The 17,479-nt window shown below is 38.9% G+C and overlaps 1 long non-coding RNA gene across 1 annotated transcript in view; it reads left to right on the plus strand.

Moving 5' to 3' along the window:
• Positions 1 to 16,189, plus strand: part of LOC116525742 — a 27,236-nt gene extending 11,047 nt beyond the window's left edge. The window contains exons 2-3 of the long non-coding RNA XR_004257800.1: positions 10,053 to 10,147; positions 15,808 to 16,189. This is a non-coding gene — a long non-coding RNA (uncharacterized LOC116525742). The remainder of the gene's footprint in view (positions 1 to 10,052; positions 10,148 to 15,807) is intronic.
• Positions 16,190 to 17,479: the final 1,290 nt, after the last annotated feature.

A 17,479-nucleotide genomic window follows, 5' to 3' on the forward strand; every position in this document is an offset into this window, starting at 1 on the left:
CCCCTTTCTCCCCATCTCCCCACCCTCCCTCTCCTGCTTCTCTCCCCGTCCCTCCCCCCACCTCTATTTCTCTATTTGTCTCTCTTTCTCTCTCACTCTTTCCCATTGATGCAGCCTCCTCCACACACTCCTTGGAACTTACTCTTGAGATAAGTACTGAAGAAATTGTGCTAACTGAGATGGAAAGTCTCCAGCTCCATCTTATTTTTTATATTAAACATTCTATTGAAATTTAAGCAGTAAAACCCAAAGACATTATGGTGTCTCTCTCTCTCTCTTTTTTTTTTTTTTTTAATACAAATATTCTTTTCAACAAAGGCAAATAATTTGCCACATTTTCTTTAGTATTGCATTCTTGGTGAGACATTATAATAAAAGACTTGGATTATTTCCATTTATTTGTTGCCACTAACGCTTGGGGAATGGATTTGTATTTGTGTGCACATGAGTAGAAGTCTGGGTAGTCCTTGAATTTATCTTAAGCTCAGCTAGAGATGTAAAGGCTCTTGTAAACTAAAATGGAATTCTTAGGCCAAAACCTAAATATCAACAGGAATTTCCAAAGTGAACATTTCTCATCCATTGCATTTTGAGGATGCTTCCCTGATAATTTTGCTTCTTTATGGATTTCAATCTAGAAGGTGGAGGATGTGCTTTCCACTTCTTTATGATCTCAGCTGAGATGTTACAGAAATGATTTTACCTTTTTAAGGGTTCCTTCCATGTGTTGGGTAGCTGTCTGTCAGTCTCAGCAGAAACCTCCTGAATCTTCCTCCTGCTCTGGATGCTTTGAATGAGGACAGTTGGAATGGGGAAGGATCTGCGGTCGGGTTCCACAACCCAGCAAAGAACAACGGTTATTGTCCTCAGGATTCTGGGGTTTGAGGTGCTTGGCTCTTGGTTAAGAATGACAGGAAGGGGGGAACCCAGGACACCAAAAGGAGTATACTGGCAATGCTGGTGGAATTCAGATGGGTGCGGAGTGGGGAGGACTCCAGGGTGCTCCAAATAAGGCTCCCTTCAAATAACTGGACACTTGCCTGTCTTGCGTTCCTGGATTCCATTCTCAATGTGCATGCTGAATCATTTCATTTTCATCCAAGGGCTTTTCAATTTGCCTTCCAGGATTACAAATTGATTTTATCTGCTAAGGCAGACTCAGGCTTGTTGGTACCAAGGTTATTCAATGTTGTCAAATGGCCATGCAATCTTGGGAGAAGTGCAAGAGAGAATCATCGAAGCAGCCATTTGTGTCCTCTAAACCAAAATTCTATTTGTCCCAAGTATCTAGCTATCTTTGGTATGGTTTTTTAAATCTGAGTTATCAGTGAGTCAGACACCCAGAATTACCTACTGATGATGGGACTCGAGCTATAAATAATCCAGATAAATGCCTATATTCCTTTTCCATGTGCTAATACAACACAATTTCTTGTAGCCTATTTATTAAATGCATTCTCTTTGCATTCCAGCCAGTTTGCATAATAAGTAAGAATTAAGGTTAATGACATGAAAAAATTGTGAGGACTTGAACTCAAGTTTCTGATTTACTGATAACCAACTGTATGACCTTGGTGAAGTCCTCTAACTTTTCTGAAGGTCTGAGATGTTCAGTGGGAATTAAATAGGCTAAGATGTCATGTAGGAAGGCCAGTGGAAGTTGCCACTGATTTCTGTGTCACCATTGCTTAGTTCTTCTTTTTGCAAATATTTTTTACTAAAAGAATTAATCACACTCTAGCCATGACATGGAGGTGGGAAGCTTTCATTTCTTAGCGGCAATGGTAAATACAGGTAACCTAGAGATAGGATTTAAGGTTGCCCTATGACAGCAATCTATTTCTTCCCTAACACTCATCTCCTTCCTAGGTTATTGTTGGGTTTACTTGAGATTTACTCATTTGGATTAACAAATTTCTTTCTCTGGAGCCTTCCGTGGTTGCCTGTATTTGTTTTCTATACCTGCCATAACAAATTACCATAAACCTAGTGGTTTAAAACAACACACATTTATTATCTCCTGATTTCTGGAGGTTAAAAAGTCCAACATGGTTCTCAGTGGGCTAAAATCAAGATATTGGCAGGGATGTTTCTTTGGAGGCTCAGTGAAGAATCAAGTTCACTCAGATTATTGTCAAATTCAGTTCCTTGCGGTTAAGGATGGAGGCCCCTGTATCCCTGCTGGCTGTCATCCGGGTCACCTGTACTCCTTGGCTCCTGTCTCCCTTGCTACTCCTTCACAGCCAGCAAGTTCAAGTCAAAATTCTCATTTTTACCTCACCTTTGGCTTCTTCTCTTGCACCTGCTTCTGTCTTCCTCTTCTTTTAAAGGCTCGTGTGATGACATTGAGCCTACCCGGATGATCTAGGCTATCTTCCCTACTTTAAGATTAGCTGATTAGCAACCTTAATTGCATCTTCAAAGTCTCTTCACAGAAGTACCAAGTTGAGTACTATCAAATAACCAAGGGACGGGAATCTTGGGATGGAGAAAGTATCTTTACAGTCCTTTGTACTGCACTCTCCTGCAGGGTAATGTATTAAGCCATTATCACTCAGTAACATCTTTGTGGAATTAGCCTAATGGACAGATTTCCGGTATCCCTGCCAGGTAAAGGGAATATGATGATTTAAAGAAAAAAAAATGCTACATAAGAAATTACATGGGGGATTAATTCAGTGTTTGAGGTGGTCAGGGGTTAGAAATTTTTGGCAGGAGCCATTGAGGGGAGTGGGGTTCTAAGCTAGGTGGCATAAAGGGAGAAATTGTCCCTATTAGAGAAAAACAAAATGATGAGAGATTTTTTCCAAAGGGAAACACAATAATTAACACTATTCTGATGTGTTTGAGATTGAGAAGTACCCTCCTGATGGATGAATAATATAATACTGTTGAAATATGCATTGTCTTCATTCAAAGCACAGCTTTTATAATAAAGAAAAAACTGAATTTCTTATTGAACATTTGAAAAAATATTTGAAGACATTTGCATGAGCTGGGTGCAGAAGAAATTCTTTTCTTTTCCCTTTTCCCTTTCTTAGTTTTAAAAGCTGAGTTCAATTACAATTTCAACCTAGCCACATGAAATGTACTCTTTGTAATATTGTGCATGTTACTTTATAGATACAGATAATGTTTGCATATAATATCTGCTGCTTCAAAATATCTACAAGGGCAAAAATACACTGCCTTCTTTGGTAATAAAACATGCACATACACTTTATGTGTATGTCTCTTTGTCCATATTTCTACCTATAGACATAAATACATATAGCTAAATGCTGAAGCCCATATAATATATTGCCATGTTATTATATAGACATAAATACAAGACTTTGCATTCTTGAACAAAAGCAACTGCAGTATTATATAAGTATTGCACAAGTAACTGCAATATTAAAAGTTTTATTTTCACTCAGAGTCCATCTTTACATAACTCTTTTTTAAATTCCCCTTGGAATGGATGTAGGTCTCATCCAAATATTCAAACACAATCACTTCCTAATTGCAAGTTCTTTCTAGGGTAATGGAAAACATATTCTTTTTACACGTTCATTTTGTGGTCCTCAAGGTTTCCCATCCACGGTCTCTCTGGGAATTCCCTTTGGGCTTAGTTTGGCCCAAAGGAGTGTTTGCAGGAGTGACTGGAAGACAGGCTTGCTTTTGATAAAGGTATATCATTTCATCAGGTTTGACACATTCGGAATCCAACCCACCCTCAGTACCTGGGGTTTTTCAAATCATACATCAATCTGTGTCAAGTTGACTATTGTCTGGTATGTTCAGAACCTTGACTGGAAGTAACAGGGCTGAGGGAGAAAAGAAATCATATCCTGTCAATAAGCGCTGAAAATATTTAGTGTGGCAAGCTCTGTGTTTTCTTTCTTATGAAAAGCTGATTAATATTCAGTGGTTGAAGGTTAATACCCCATTCATTTTATTCACTTTACATCCTGCACACAGCAGTGACTGTTCCAATTTCAACTCCTAATTCATACAAATCTGGTTCCAATCAGGAGATTAGTAACTTACTGCCTAAGCAGAAACAAATCACACAATTACTAAGCTTATCTTTCTACCCATGCACAGACACGTACATGTGCTTGAAATGGACTCATTCATGGGCAGATGCAGATTCATAGAGACCAGAAAAGCTTCATCAACATGGATTTAGCTGGGAAATTTCATTTGCTGGCACAGCATGTGATAGGGACAGATACATGAAACTAACATGAAGAAGGAGGAATTGTCTACATATATTCAGATATGCCCAAGTCTTGAAGCTGATTCATTAATTGCACCTCTGTTAGGTTTTCCATATCACAAATATTTCTGTACTGAATCATATTTTAAACATATTAGGATGAGTCATTACTAAAAGACTCCCTACGCTTCATTCTTTCGCAGAATATAGTTGTATTCTGAGAGTTAACTACCACAGCTCAGTACATTTGTTTACAAATTTCATTTTTATGTTCAAAGGGTTTCCATGCAATTGGATGCCACTCTTTTTAAGGGGTGAAATTGCAGTAGGATTAACCTGACAGTAATGATAAGGAAGGTTTTACTGATTACATACATAAAGCTTCAACACAAGTCACCAAGGTAGGAAGGGGATTCACATTTCCTGAAGATCTTTTGAAATCATATCTTATTTGTCTGTAAAGGATTAGGATCAGCCCTGCAGAGGTCTGTTCTGAGGCTCCTTCTTGTTTACCAAGTCTGTGATTTGGGGATATCTGTCCATAGTTGCTGTGCAGGAAAGATGAGGTTAGGTGGGCATCTGCACTCAGGGTAGGAGGGAAGGGAGGGTAGATATGTGAAGAAGTTTGCTTTTTAGATGATGGCACGCAGAAGTTGACCTAAAGAATGCATCATCACAGCGACTGGCCATCAGATGGAGAGAATAATGGTGATTGTTTTATTGTTTTTAAAAATTGTACTTATTTTTGTTCAACACATGCATTGTCCTGCTAAAAAACTGACACGATGAAACTAAAAATATGTCTTAGTGCTTCATACTACCATTGCTTTATTTTCTTTTATTCTAGGGACTTGATTTTGATTCCTTATCTAAAAGGATGCTTCCCAAAGCCTTGGGGAGATGGGAATGAATGGGATGCTATTCTAGCTTATTTGAAAGCCTAAAATCCATGTCATCTAGAGACGTCTAGGATTTCATTCCCCTTTCTTTCCTTTTTGACTCCTGTGTTTTGGAAAAAGGCAAAGTACAGGATTTGGAGCTTACAAAAGAAATACAAAAAACAAAAACCCCACAAAAATGACCACCATCATCACTACTGAACAACCCTGTCTTAGAATGGGATCTCTTTCCCTTGCTGGTTAAATGGCCTTGGCTTCTCTGAGCCTCTTAATCTAGATGGAAGATCAAATAATGCAATGTGTGAACATGATACTTAGAACATCACAGGACCTCAATGGTGGTCATTAATTACAGGTTTGATGTGAGGACTGTGTGATTCATATTTGTGAAAATATTTGGAAGTCTATGCATTGTTAAGTTATGCATCATTACTATTTCTTGATACAATGATATATATTTTTAAACTTTTAAGTTCAAGAGTACAAGTGCAGGTTTATTTCATGGATAAATTTGTGTCATGGGGGTTTGTTGTGCAAATTATTTTACCACCCAGGTATTAAGCCTTGTATCCATTGGTTATTTTTCTGGATCCTCTCCCTCCTCCCACTCTCCACCCTCCAAAAGGCCCAGTGTGTGGTGGTCTTCTCTGTGTCAGTGTGTTCTCATCATTTAGCTCACATTCATATGTGAGAACGTGCAGTATTTGGTTTTCTATTCCTGTGTTAGTTTGCTAAGGATAACAATCTCCAGCTCTGTCCATGTCCCTGCAAAGGGCATGATCTCATTCGTTTGTATGGCTGTGCAGTATTCTGTTGTGTATATATACTAGTTTCTGTACCTAGCCTATCTTTGGCAGGCATTTAGGTTGATTCCATGTCTTTGCTATTGTGAATAGTGGTGCAATGAACATACATGTACATGTGTCTTTAGAATGGAATGATTCGTATTCACTTGTTTGATGTGAGGACTGTGTGATTCATACTTATGAAAATATTTGGAAGTCTATGCATTGTTAAATTATGCATCATTACTATTTCTCTCTCTCTCTTTATGCATATCTCTATCTCCATATCTATCTATCTATACACACATACCTAGATATATAGCTATATTTATATCTATATCTATATCTATCTATACACACATACCTAGTAATGGGATTGCTGGGTCAAATGGTATTTTTGTCTTTACATCTTTGAGGAATCACCACACTGTCTTCCACAATGGCTGAACTAATTTACACTCCTACCAGCAGTGGATAAGCATTCCTTTTCTTCCATAACCTCGCCAGCATCTGTTATTTTTTGACTTTGTAATAATACTCATTCAGACTGGTATCAGATGGTATCCCATGGTGGTTTTGATTTTCATTTCTCTAATGATCAGTGATGACCTTTTTTTTTCATATGATTGTTGGCCACATGTATGCCTTCTTTTGAAAAGAGTGTGTTTATGTCCTTGGTGCAATTATATTTCAAATGGCCTTGGTGGCTTTTACCTGCTTGTGTCTACCTACTTGATAGGGTTTGACTATGTCCCCGCCCAAATCTCATTTTGAATTGTAGTTCCCATAATCCCCAAGTGTTGTGGGAGGGACCCAGTGGGAGGTGACTGGACTATGGGGGCTGTTCTCATGATAGTGAGTGAGTTCGCATGAGATCTGATGGTTTTATAAGAGGCTTTTCTCCTTCTTCACTCTACACTTCTCCTTGGCACTGCCAGGTGAAGAAGGATGTGTTTGCTTCTCTTTCTGCCATGATTATAAGTTTCCTGAGGCCTCCCCAGCCATGCAGAACTGCGAGTCAGTTAAATCTGTTTCCTTTATAAATTACCCAGTCTTGGGTATTTCTTCCTAGCAATGTGAAAATGGACGAATACACTCCTCTCCCCAACCAAACTCCAGCGCTGGCCTACCACCTGCTGTGTTCTCTTTGAATTGGAGGAAACACTATCACCTTCACTTTTTAGCTAAGTCTTAAGCATCTTATAGCTACTGCTAAAGGCCTGGCTCAGCAAGAGCCTGAGGAGCTGGGGAAGTTTCTATCAGCAGGAATTGCACTTCTAATGAAATTCATAACATGTGTGTCATAAAGTGCTGGAGAATATGGAGGCCCAGATCTCAGATTAATATCCAGAAAGCCACATTTTATTCATGGATGCCAAATCACACTAACCTGGGGAAGTCCTTGGAGTCTTAACTGGGACTTTCCTGACCACTTTCTGACCTGCACCATCTTTTTTTTTTTTTTTTTTTTTTTTTAACTGTGGTAAAATACACACACCATAAATTTATCATCTTAACAATTTTTAAGTGTAGAATTCCGTGGCATTAAGCATATTCACATTGTTGTGTAACCGTTACCACCTTCCCTCTCTAGAACTCTTTCCATCTTGCAAAACTGATACTCTGTACCCATTGAATGTTAATTACCTATTCCTCTTCCCTTAGCCCCTGGCAGCCATGACTCTACTTTCTATCTCTATAGATTTGTCTATTCTCAGTACCTCATATAAGTGGAATCATATAGTATTTCTCCTTTTGTGACTTATTTCATTTAGCATCATGTTCGCAAGGCCCATTCTTAGCACATGGGTCACCCCTTTTTGCAAGAGGAGGAATCAGTGGCTACTCCCCTAGAGGCGTTTAGGTGGTCTGGAGGAACCACACATTTAGTTTCCATGAGGTCATTGGGTACTGACAACAATCCAAGGTGAGATATCAGCGCTAGCCTTACTTGTAATTGGTGATGATAAACCATGATCAGCAGCTCTTGACAATCCGCGGGTTCTGAAAAGAATTCTAGGAGACAAGGACTCCCAGCAGAAAAGCACATGCCTTCGGCTTTTGCCTGCAGGCAGTCACTACGTGGAAGTGTGTGATGGAGCTTCCCACTGCAGAGGAAGGCTCACCATTGCAGTGCTTTCTCTTTTTATTTCACAGATGCCATCAGGAGGGATCTTTGACTTTGGGAAACACTATTTTCTCTTCCTGCCTTTTGGTGACTGTACAAACTTTAAAAAAAAAAAAAACAAAAAATCCTCTCCAGCTTCAGCACAGCTCCACACAGGGTGTCTAGCCAAAATGCAAAGTTTTACCACAGTGCACAAGCAGACAGTGTTTTTCAAGTGCGGGAACAGAGTGAGGTGCCTTTCAGCACCTTTTTCGGCACTTCTTTAAAAAATGATTTAAATTGGAGGCAATAGCACCAAATGCTGAACATCTGACCCTCAGACAAGACTTAATGAATCATACACTTTAACAACATCACTCTTCTCCAGCCACTTGCCTTGGCATCCATGATTGCTGGGTTTTTTTTCGCCCCACAAAAACATTTGTTCTGCAGACCATTTGCCCGTTAAAGTGTCCTGGGCAACTCTTGATATTCATGGCAGGGAGAACTGGCCAGGGAAACCTGCAGATCTGAGTTCCTTTTAGAGTCCTCTCTCTCTGGATCTGAATTTCAGAGGGAAAGGACAGCAGTGCTCCTTAGAGACTGGATTTAGAACCACCTTTGGTCTATCCCCCGTATAATCTCTTGCAGAATATTCAAGTTGCACAACCAAATATTTTCAACCCCACAACATCCAGCATCATGACTGATTTGAATCAAAATAACAAAAAAGCACATTTTGTGGGTAGAAAAATTCTAGTTCAGGGGAAAAGACAGTAATTCTGAGTATTGAGTTGGAGTGAAATCATTATCCTTGGTGTCATAAATTAAACCTCACTTGGCGGGGGATGGTAGTATAGCTCATAGCTTGCCTGATAGTTGCTAAGGGCACGGGCAGAGTAGACAGAGGCTGCCCAGCTTTAACAAGGATTGTGCATTAGTGGCTCGCCTGCCTTTCTGATGGGTAACTGTCTGATCATTATTCTGCTGGCACTCAGCACCATAGGCAGGGAGGATAATGAGGCCATTCCCTCTGTGGCTGCAACGCATGCAAACAATTTAATCTTCCACTCCAATCCTTAATGTAAATGTTTAATATAAACCTGATGTTAACATGATGTACATGAATTTACTGGCAGGCAAAGCTGGGATTTACATTATGCTGAAAATCAGATGTTCTTTGCAGCTGGGGATGTGAAAACCCTTAAAGATGGCAAGGATTTCTTTTTTAATGGCAGGTGCACCATGCTCATGGCATCATGGGGGACCAGCCACTCACCGACACTGACCTTGTGACTAGCAGTTAGAATTTAGATAATGTCAAAAGAGTACCATGGTTCAGTAAAAATATGAATTTTTATGTCTAAAATTTTTGTAAAACTTTCTATGCCTTCCTCTGACATAGAGGAAATGTCCACTCTTGGCTATGATGGAACTTATCACTGGGTGATTATTGGATCACCCCACACACCCAAATTCAATAACTTCTTTGCAGACTGTTCCATGAATAACAACCTAGACTCTAGACCACCAGCTGGCAAACTAAAGTCTGTGGGTCAAATTAGGCCCACAACTTGTTTCTGTATGGCCACGAGCTAAGAATAGTTTTTACATTTTTAAATGGTGGGAGGAAAAATACCAAAATATGTTATGGCATATAAAAATTAAATGAAATTCAAATGGCAGTTTCCATAAATAAAGTTTTATTGGAACCCAGCCACAGTCATTCATTTATGAACTGTCTATGGCTGCATTTGCACCATGATTGCAGAGTTGGATCATCATGTCAGTGACTATAAGCCCACAAAAATGAAAATAGTTACTATTCATCTCTTTACATAAAACGTTGGCTCACCCTTGCTCTGGATAGCCCATACACTATGATGCTACTGATGACGATGGTAACAGTAGCTAGTAATTGTTGATCGCTTTTGTGTACTAGGTGTGTGTATATTGACTGCCCCATCGTCACATGTGGTATACAAAATCACTTTTAAAAAGTTATGTTAAGTATTTATAGCATTGTCATCTACCTTTTTCTGTTCCTCTAGATTTAGGTTATTCTACCTGTTAATGGTTATCTGGAAAGAGATTTGTAAAAATCCTTCAAAGTTTGCCATATTCCCAGATGTTTGGTGTTTTTATAAATCAGGTAAGTATTTCACAAAACTGACTGATCATCAGCATTACCAGGGAATCTTTTTTTTTTTTAATTGTACTTTAGATTCTGAGGTACATGTGCAGATCATGCAAGATTCTTGCACAGGTACATTCAGGGCAAGGTGGTTTGCTGCCACCATTTCCCATCACTTATACATGACATTTCTCCCCACGTTATCCCTTCCCAACCCTCCCCTCCAGTATCCCTCCTGTAGCCCCCCGCAACAGACCCCAGTGTGTGATGCTCCCCTCTTTGTGTCCAAGTGTTCTTATTGTTCAATACCTGCCTATGAGTGAAACATGGAGTGTTTGATTTTCTGCTCTGGTGTCAGTTTGCTGAGAATGATGGGTTTCAGGTTCATTCATGTCCCTACAAAGGACATGAATTCATAATTTTTTTGGCTGCATAGTATTCCATGGTGTATATGTGCCACATTTTCTTTGTCATATGTGCCACACTTCTTTGTCAAGTCTATTTGGGTTGGTTCCAGGTCTTTGCTATTGTAAACAGTGCTGCAACGAACATACCTGTGCATGTGTCTTTATAATAGAATGATTTATAGTCCTTTGGGCATATATCCGGTAATGAGATTGCTGGGTCAAATGGAATTTCTATTTCTAGATCCTTCAGGAATCGCCACACTGTCTTCCACAATGGTTGAACTAATTTACACTCCCACCAACAGTGTAAAAGTGATCTTATTTCTCCATATCCTCTCCAGCATCTCTTGTTGCCAGATTTTTTAATGATCACCATTCTGACTGGCATGAGATGGTATCTCAATGTGGTTTTGATTTGCATTTCTCTAATGACCAGTGATGATGAGCATTTTTTCATATGTTTGTTGGCTTCATATATGTCTTCTTTTGAAAAGTGTCTGTTCATATCCTTCACCCGCTTTTGGATGGGCTTGTTTGTTTTTTTCTTGTAGTCAGGAGACCAGAGGATCTTAAAAGATGCCTGTACTGGCCCAGGGTGGTGGCTCATGCCTGTAATCCCAGCACTTTGGGAGGCCAGGGCAGGCAGATCTCCTGAGGTCAGAAGTTTGAGAACAGCCCAGCCAATGTGATGAAAACCTGTCTCTACTAAAAATACAAAAAAAATTAGCCAGCGTGGTCGTGCGCCACCTGTAGTCCCAGCTACTCTGAAGGTTGAGATGTGAGAATCGCTCAAACCGGGGAGGCAGAGGTTGCAGTGAGCCGAGATCCTGCCATTGCATTCCAGCCTGGGCTACAGAGTGAGACTCCGTCTCAATAATAATAATTTTAAAAGCCTGTGCTTAATGAAGCAGGATCTGGGGATGGAACCCAGGACTTCTGTTTGATTTTTGTCTTTAAGTCCCACCAGTGATACTAAGAATCAGCCTGATTTGGGGACAAGTGGACAAGCTACAGTCATGCACCATATAACAGCATTTTGTCCAATGGCAGACTGTATGTATGACAATGGTCCCACAAGATTATAATGGGGCTGAAATTCCTATCTGGTGATGTTGAGTCAGTCCTCATGTGTTTGTAGAGATGCTGGTGTAAAGAAACCTACTGCACTGCCAATAATATAAGGTCTTGCACGTACAAGTATGTATGGCACATAATACTTGATAGCGATAATGACTTATTGGTTTATGTATTTACTATGCTTTTATCACTAATTTAGAGAGTACTCCTTCCACTTATATTTTTTTAAAAAGTGAACTGTAAAGCAGCGTCAGGTCCTGCAAGAGGTGTTCTATAAGGCAGCATTGCTATCATGGGAGATGACAGCTCCATGTATGTTATTACCCCTTTTCTGAAGACCTTCCAGTGGGATGAGAGGTGGAGGTGAAAGACAGTGATATTGATAACCCTGATCTTGTGTAGGCTTAAGCTAATGTGTGTGTTTGTGTCTTAGTTTTCAACAAAAGTGACACTGGGGTCAGTTGGGGGGAAATAGGGGAGGGATGGTGGGGGGTGGGGAGTTGGGAGGAGATAGCAAGGAGAGAGGTGCCAGATGTAGGTGATGGGGGGGAAGGCAGCAAATCACACTGCCACGTGTGTACCTATGCAACAATCTTGCATGTTCTTCACATGTGCCCTAAAACCTAAAATGCAATGAAATAAATAAATGGGAAAAAAATAAAAAGCAAAAAATAAAATTTCAAAATGGAAAAAAAACATGTAAAATAAGGACATAAACAAAATATATTTGTACAGCTCTTCAATGTGTTTGTGTTTTAATCTAAGCGTTATTACAAAATAGTTTTTTAAAATTGTAATGTTTGGAAAGTAAAAAGTTATAGTAAGATAAGGTTAACTTATTATCAAAGGAAGAAAAATGCTTTTAAAAATAAATTCAGCATAGCCTATAGTGTTTATAAAGTCTATATAGTCATGTACAGTAATGTCCGAGTTCCTCACATTCACTCATCACTAACCCACAGCAACTTCCAGTCCTGCAAGCTTTGCTCATGGTAAGTGCCTTATACAGGAGTGCCATCTTTTTCTCTTTTATACCATATTTTTACTGCTCCTTTTCTAGGTTTTGATATGTTTGCATACATAAATATTGGCCATTGTGTTACAGTCGCCTACTTCATTCAGCACAGTAATATATTGTATAGGATTGTAGTTCAGGAGCAATATTTTTCATAATAGATCTCTGTCATTAAATGACACCGAACTATAATTATTTTTTTTCAGAGAGATATGATGTGTATTATAGTTAGTACCTGATTTGAAACTCCCTCAGAGAGAAGTAGATTTCCCTATGTAAAACAATCTCTAGCCTTTCAACCCCCAAGTCTCTTCCTATCTTTTATTGAAGTAGCAAGATAGGAGTCTGTATACAGAATGCCTACACCTAGTTACCTGAATGACTAGATAGAACAATTGCTGATGACACGTGTTGACTCCCTTCCCCTTCTTATGAAAGAATTCCCCTATGCAAATAACGTTGTACCCATAGAGCACTGAATTCTTAGATATTAGAGCAGCCCAGGACTCACCCTGTTAGAGCACTCCTGTTCCCAGCCAAATGTTCACTAAAGAGCCAGACTGATCTTAATTGAGAATGAAATTTTCTACCTGGCCTTAGTGTAACGTCCTAGGAAGGTGAGGTGAAATTATCAGCAAATTCAATATCTGCACTTTTATGATGGGAATCTAATTTTTTCCTCTAAGCTATTAGGATTAATTTCTCTAGTTTATAGGCTGTATGGAAATGTCCCAAGGTCCCTTTGGCTCCCTGGATGAAATAATTAGCTGCATATGCTATCCAACACTCTTCTATACTTTGGCCCCTCATTAGTTTCAAATCTCAGTTTAATTTCCAGGAGAAATAGTTCAGGGTTTCCTGAGACTTAGCAATTGAATCTGACTGACTGCAGGGGGTCTCATATCCAGACTGCCTTTTTCCTGATTCTCCACCCACCTCTCGCCACCTCTTCCCCCCAGTCAGATCTCCATAAGATGCAGTTTTGCTGCCTCTTGAGTGTGCAAATGGGACAGACCAGAAATTGTTTCCTGAAAACCAAATGCTTCTATTTGCTCTCTTCCTAATTGCTCCTGGAGCTGAATTTGAAACCAGTAGCTTTCTGGCATAGGTTTTCTTAAGTCTATCCTTGGTAAATTGGTGCAACCCTAGAATCAGGTGGTTAAGCTGTTAACTAAGAAAAATGATGGTAATTCATGTCATTTATTCATTTGATGTGAATGATATGTAAATACCAGGATTTTTTTTTTTCACATTGTAAACCTGAACTCTATGGTTCTTTGTTGGTTTCAACCTTCATATGCATGCTGTGGGTTTGACCAGCTTAGATAAAAATGACAGGTTAGATCTCATCAGGGAATTTTGAATCCTGTTTCCAGCACCAAGTCAAGTACATAGTAGATCTTAAAGAAGACAAAACTATTTGAAGATAACACTGTTATTGTGATAGGGTTTCAGGTTTTAAAAACTACTTTGGTTAACTTGTATTATTACTCTTTGAGGAAATGTGACAAAATGAAAAGGTACATTCCATATATTCTATTAACTTCAGAAAAAAGTTCTTCCCTGGATGATTTGTTAGCTCAGATGTTTGATTAGGTTACATTTTAAGCAATTTTTTATTTATAGAAACAGTGTCTTGCTATGTTGCCCAGGCTGGTCTTGAACTTCTGGGCTCAAGCAATCTACCCACCTCGACCTTCCAAATTCCTGGGCTTAAAGGCATGAGCCATCATACCCAGCCTCAATTATGTTTTACCTGATGACTTTGGACAAATTATTGAATTTCTCTGATGCTTATTGTTCTCATGTATAAGAAGGGAGTAATAATTCCCAAAATTAGAAGGTTCAAATGAAAATGAAATAAAAACTTATTTAAAGGACAGAGTTTGGCACACAAATACATTTCCACTCTTCTGTACCCTAACTTCCTTCACCCCGTGTCTTCATTCCAGGGAAACAAAGTTGTAATGGGAGACTTCTAGTGCAAACTTTACCCTAAGTTTACACTCAACTCCTTGGAATCGCCTCTGCTCCAATTTACTTTGTATGATGGCTTGAAGAGTTGGGTTATCACAACAGTGTCTGGGCAGGTAAACCCTTGTTAGATGCACTGAAGGCAGACTGCAGATAAACTGGGCTGAGCTCTTTCATATATCTATTTTACCAGTCACGATGCCTTATCAAATCTTTCTCTTAAATTGTTTAAAAGGATTAATGTGATGCCTAATCCAGGATGGTGTTTAGAGAGCCTACTTTTCCTCTGGATTATAAAACTAAGCGAATAAATAAATGTGGAAATGTTAAGATGTTAGGAAGCCATGAGAAATAATATAAGGGACAGATGTAAGAAATGGTCTGGTAATGCTTTGCAAAATGGTATTACATTGGCCATTTGTCATGTCTGGGAAAATATGAACATGTCTCAAGTGCAGCACTTGGTGTAGACTTGACATAACTGGGGAGGTGAACTGGGTGAGCACACTCCAGTAAGTACTACTTCTAGACATTTCTTTTGCATCTTTGATGCAGATTTTTTTTCTCCTGGCATTTGAGACATAATTATATTTTTTGACAAGCAGAGATACTCTGGAAAATGTGAATTTTAGTATCAAAAAGAAAGAAATTGGATTTTGAATTCTATCAGCTGTGTCAATTAGGTAAGGGTCTCAAATTTGTTGACCCTTAATTCCCTTGTGGCTATATATTTTTTCTATGTTTGTATTGAGAATTAATGGATTAATATATATGTATACTCAGCATAGACTAGCTGCTTAGTTCCATGTCAGCATTCGTATTTCAGTGTTCAAAATGTGGCGAATTTTGTTTTATGCACTTAAGTCCTCCTTAATCTTTTCTGGATATATTGCAGGTTTGTATTTGTTTGCTTGTTTGTCTTATGCTTCTGTTGGGTAGCTTTACTCGTGTTAAATCACCGACTCAAAATGATTTTCTTATCCAAGTCAGTAACTTAAGTTCTTTGATTCATAGTCACCAATTCGTTCACAACTTAGTTCAATGCCTAAATCCTCCAAAAAGCTTACCTTGACCAACTACATTTTATGACCCATCACTTACTCATTGTTACATTTATACTTCTGTACATAGTCTGACCTAAGATACTCATGCTTGCTTTACAGCTATGATTATTTGATACATCCCTATTTTCTCTCCTCTTCCAGACAATAATTCATAAGGCAGCAATTATGGCCTAATGCTATGTCAATCAAAGGAATGATTGGATCCAAGACCATCCCTGTCATACAATAGGCAACTACATAATGCTTGTTAGTATGAATTTACTTGAGTTCATATTAAAAATGACTACAGAATTATTTATTTGTCTTATCCTTCTGTTACTTTGTGGCTTACGTGATATTGACTGAGGATGGAGGATATTGATTAAAAGTTGCCATTATTATGTATCAAGGCCAGCAAAGCAATTAGATCTCAAATATCCAGCTTACTCCTTTTTTGGTAAATTTTTGTGGGTATACAGTAAGTGTATACACTTAGGAGGTACGTGAGATATTTTGATACAGGCATGCAATGCACAATAATCACATCAGGGTAAATGGGGTATCCATCACTTCAAGCATGTATCATTTCTTTATGTTACAAAAAATCCATTGATACTCTTTTCATTATTTTAAAGTATACATAATTATTAATAGCCTCTGGTAGCCATCATTCTATCTTCATGAGTTCAATTGTTTTAACTTTTGGCACCCACAAATAAGTGAGAACATGCAAAGCTTGTCTTTCAGTGATGGCAGGCTTATTTTGGAAGCAGACTTTGGCTCCTTGAAGCTGAAAAAGATGAATGTGAAATCTCATTAATTTTCCCAGAGGTTCACTCCACTTACTTTTAGTGGAATGAAATTACTGGCTTCAACTCCTGTGCCCCATTCTGGCCTGGTAGCTTGTGGGTTACAATATAACTTGTGAGATACTAACTTGGTAAATTCTCTCCAAACGGACAGAATCTTTTGGGAGTAATGTTACCCTGAATTTCAGTTGCCATGGTAACTCAAGTCCCCTTTTCTCCCACATGTTATTCCCCATCACAGGTCTTCATCTTTGAATCAGGGTGATCATCCTAAAAATGGACAAAAACAGAGACTTGTATCAGGATCCCCTTAGGTTCAGGGAAAAAAAATTGTGACGGGACTGTCTCAATAAGAAAGATTTATTAAGTCATGCAATGAAATATCCTATTGATAGGGAAATGTAGGTTTGATTAATTCTTTGGTTCAGAGACATTTTTCAGGGACTTGGGTTTTTTGTAACTGCTTTGTCATTCATGTATATATAATATAAAATATAAACATTATATATATGTATGTATGTATGTGTGTGTGTGTATGTATGTGTGTATATATATATATATATATATATATATAATTTTTTTCCCCAGGAAGGAGTTTTTCAGTCAGCCAGGCTGAAGTGCAGTGGTGCAATCTTGGCTCACTGCAACCTCCGCCTCCTGGGTTGAAGTGATTTTCCTGCCTCAGCCTCCCAAGTAGCCGGAATTACAGGTGCACACCACCACACCTGGCTACTTTTTATATTTTTATTAGAGACAGGGTTTCACCATGTTGGCCAGGCTGATCTCGAACTGGCTGGTCTCGAACTCCTGACCTCATGATCCTCCAGCCTTGGGATCCCAAAGTGCTGAGATTACAGGTGTGAGCCACTGTACCTGGCCCATTTTTAACATATTATTTTTGTCCTTTTCCAGCTTTCCTGGCATGTGCAAGATGGGTCTTGCAGTTTCAAGGGTCACAGGCCTCATCCTGTGCAGAAAGGAGCCTTTGCTTTCTAGTTCTTTATAGTAACAAAAACTTTCCCTGA

This window comes from Sapajus apella, unplaced genomic scaffold (assembly GCF_009761245.1).
Source record: "Sapajus apella isolate SASKATOON/1434 unplaced genomic scaffold, GSC_monkey_1.0 scaffold48, whole genome shotgun sequence".
Taxonomy (NCBI): Eukaryota; Metazoa; Chordata; class Mammalia; order Primates; family Cebidae; genus Sapajus; species Sapajus apella.